Source organism: Diceros bicornis, unplaced genomic scaffold, assembly GCF_020826845.1.
Source record: "Diceros bicornis minor isolate mBicDic1 unplaced genomic scaffold, mDicBic1.mat.cur scaffold_54_ctg1, whole genome shotgun sequence".
In the NCBI taxonomy this organism is placed as follows: Eukaryota; Metazoa; Chordata; class Mammalia; order Perissodactyla; family Rhinocerotidae; genus Diceros; species Diceros bicornis.
The window spans coordinates 722,082-725,900 of NW_026691418.1; the positions used below are offsets into that span (position 1 = coordinate 722,082).

Sequence of the window (3,819 nt, forward strand, 5' to 3'; positions counted from 1 at the left end):
TTCCAACACCTGGGTCATCTTGGGATCTATCTCAGTTGATGCTCTTTTCTCTTAATAATGTGTCCCATTTTCTTGATTTTTGGATGTTGGGTGATTTTGCACTGTGTCCTGGACATTATGAATGTGGTGTGGTGGAAACTCTGGATTCTGTTATTTTCCACCAATGACTGTGTCTCTTGGTTCAGCAGGTAGTGATCTCAGCTGGTCTTGAACCCCAAACTGGCTCCTAGCTGCAGCTCCAGCCTCAGTTCAGATCTTCTGTTGTTAGCGGGTGGCTTGCGCATGTGTGGTTCAGTCCATCAGAAAGGTGGGGGCAGAGTCTGAAGTTTCCCCTGCACATTTCTTCCTCTTCTGCAATCCCCCTCCCTCTTCAGTGACCATGTCCAGGACTAGGTGGCTGGAGAAACTCAAAGGTGGGTTTGGAAGCAATTAACTGTTTTTCCAAGCTGTTTCTTTTCCTTTTGTAGGTTAAGGAGATGTAACCACCAGCCATCCTGAAACTGACCAAGCCACACCACAAGAGCTATGCCCATGACCTTTGCTTTATTTTTAATGCAAAGATCTCTCCAGGAGGAGCTTAGGCCTCATTATGTGAAAGCATGTTCTCGAACTGAGCCTGTGGAAGTGAATACCCACCTCTCCCTTTTGAATATTATTCCCCAACTGAAATAAAAGTTCCTGCTTCCCTTAGTTCTGGGACGCCATGACTTTGGAAATGATTCTTCATGGCCTCCTATTTTCTGCAAATACAGTTTACTTTGTGAGACAACTTCCACTGGTATAGTCTTATTTAACTCACCAGGAGGTGAGCCCACTTGGTTTGGTAACAAGCCCACTTGGTTCGGTAACAACCACAGCCCCCCAGTTTCATTTTTCTTGTTCTTGGGCTGTGAAGACTGTGGTTTTCCCAGAGCCACTGCCTCCCATGCCCTCCTCTGACTGCACATGGACCCAGACTGAAAGCCACAGGAATTCACTTCAAACTACTCCCCCGGAATCTGTCTGCTGCTGTTCACTCCGCAATGCCGTCAAGCGGCTCCTGGTTGCATTATGTACAGATTTTCTAGTTGTTCTCTGTGGGGGAGGCAGTGTGGCGTGATCTTACAAAATCATTACAGGAAGCAGAACCAGCAATTACCCGTCCACTTTTAGAACTGCCTTGTGCACGAACCTCACATCCTTTGCGTCCCAGTTGGAAAAAGCGTACGTTTCATCTGTTTCAAAGGTCGAGATAGCTTCACTGCAGGGGACTTGAGGAACAGATTACCATCTTCCAGAGGACATGAGTGCAGCATAGTGAACGGAACCACTGAATAGCGACAGGTGCACTAGACGAGGGTTGGGGCCGGCTACCACAGGAGGGAAGAGGAGAGGACGCTGGAGCCTATTCTGTTTTAGAGTCCCCATCTCAGCACAGCTGTCTGCTCCTGCCCAGAAGCCACCTCCCTTCCTTCTTTCTATGTCATTAGGGAAAAATAAAGCCAACCTCCTTTTCTCCCCCATCATCCCCACCAACCCGCCAGTCATTCAGTGTCAGCCTGACACCATGTCCACTGGTCAGAGTGGGCCCAGGATCCAAGGACACACCACTGAGCAGTCTGGTCTCTGCCTCACAGCTCAGCAGAGATAGTCGTGCTAACAGACGCCAGGTGAGAGGGAGATGGGTGAGGGTCAAGACAGAGGAGGTTACACCTGAGGGAAGTTGGGGGTCCCCCTTGTGCCACGGAAGGAGGGTGGTCCTCACTCTGCAGGCAGCAGGAGCTGGGGCACCGAGGAGTGTTGTTCCAGGAGCGTTGTGATCCGACTGCATTTCACTCAACATTAACAAGCTCCCATCCAGCCTCGGCCCTTGGCATGCCCAGTGCGTCTCCAGAGAGGGGCAGACGCGAGCCAGAAGGATCCTGGCAGCAGTATTTCCCTACCGAGTGCCAGGGGAAGGGCTGTGGACTTGGGTTTGGAGCTGAGAGGAGGTGGAGAGTTCCAGCATGGGAGGGCAGGGGTAAGCAGGGAATTGACGGGGAGCCCAGCCAGAGACATTACCAGGACAGGAAAGCGGGTGCAGCTCATGGTCTTGGGGGGCTCGGTGTTCAGGTGATGGTCTAAGGTCTGGAGCTCTCACCTGCACACTCAGTTCCTGTGGATGGGGTGGCAGGGCCCCAGAACCCTGACACACTGTTGTTAAGACAGTAAATCTTGTAACAGCAGCCACCGTGCATCGAGAGCACGCTCCTGCCGTGCTTCACTTGCACCACCTCCCCTTCTGACCACCTCCTGGAAGTGGGGATTCCTCTCCGTTTTTGGTGCGGGGCAGCCATCAGGGTGCAGCTTGAGATGAACACATGGGGCCCACGGGAAGCCTAGATGCAGAGCCACCTCCGCCATCCCTGACCTCAGAGGGTCAGCTTCCCCGTCTCCAACAAAGGGTTGACAGTACTGTGACCCTGTAGACCCTATGGGGTTGTCTGATGGTCCTGGTGAGCTGACAGGTTGACACGGTGGGAGGAGATGAGGGGGTTGCTGCTGGCTCTGCTGGCCACGCCACAGCTGGGACTCAGGGCCCGGACACGAGCTTCGTGGGGGTGCTTGCCCCCCAATACAGATGCGACACCGTGACTGGAGCCGCTCAAGAACTTGGTCCGGCCATGTGGCTCTTGAGTGGGGAGCAGCCAGACTGGCCACACTCGGACGCTCCTGGAACATGCGTGCAGAGCCTCTGCTCCAACTGTCTGCATCCTGGTCCCCTCGAGAGCAGCTATGGGACCCAAGTTCTCTCTCCTTCTTGAAGGTTTACTGCACTTGTCTGAAACTAGCAGACACAGTCAAGGCGGTGGGAAACGCTGGGCATAGTGAGGGGGACTGGGCCCACCCTCAGAATGAGCATGTGTGTGTGTTGTGTGCCACTGCTGGCTTAGGCATGCTTATAAGTGACTTACATGTGCGCACATGCACACACACACATGCACGCACACTCACAGCTCCCTTTCACCGGACGTGTTCCCCAGGGAATGCCAGCCCAGCCCCGGCCTGTGTCCAGATCTCTGTCACCCAGGACATGCAGCTGGAGGGCGTGAGCTGAGACAATTAGAGAGAAGAGGACAGAACCAGGAGAGGAGAAACTGTAAGTTCCAGGAGGTGTCAAGGAGAACAGTGCCCCATCTCTGAGGCAGAAGATGGGGCACTCTTGGGTCCCCTGAGGGCTTGGCCAAGTCACTTTCTAACTGAGGACTTGGGGTCCCCACAGCCTGTCCAGGGCCCTCTCCCTGGCTCTACTGAGAAAATACAGACCATTCTGGATGGCACCCACGAGGACCACAGTGAGACATATCTGCAGGGCAGCGGCCTGAAGCAGGCCCTGTTCAGAGGGGCCGGGAGACGTCACCAGGCTGGTAGAGGGGTGGTCTGGGAGGCTCAGAGCAGGATGTCAGAGGTGGTCCATGCCTCAGGTCCCCAAGGGAGAGGGATAGAGAGAGAGAGAGACAGAGACAGAGATAGAGAAAGGCAGAGAAAAAGAGAAGGAGAGAGAGAGAGAGATCCTTGACCTCTGAGTTGCTGCCTCCACCACTGGCTGGTGCCAACTCACACGCCATCCCACTTCCACCCACAACCCCCACGCCCACCCCAGGGCCAGCCACACCACAGAGAGGCCGGTTCCTGGTCACCTCTGTTCCATCCCTTCCGGACCTGACCCCAGTGCTGGGGAAAGGTTCAGAGAAGCGTTTACATGTCCCTCTGCATGACTATAGACTTCCTCCCCTCTCCCATTCCACAGGCCCACCCATGACACCCACCTTTGTCATTAGCTCGGGAGAGGATGCAAGA

The 3,819-nt window shown here is 54.4% G+C and overlaps 1 long non-coding RNA gene across 1 annotated transcript; it reads left to right on the forward strand.

The window, feature by feature from the left end:
• The first annotated feature begins 232 nt into the window (after positions 1–232).
• Positions 233–699, forward strand: LOC131403041 (uncharacterized). The gene is made up of 2 exons (XR_009219172.1): positions 233–307; positions 468–699. It is a non-coding gene; the product is annotated as an uncharacterized LOC131403041 (long non-coding RNA).
• Positions 700–3,819: the final 3,120 nt, after the last annotated feature.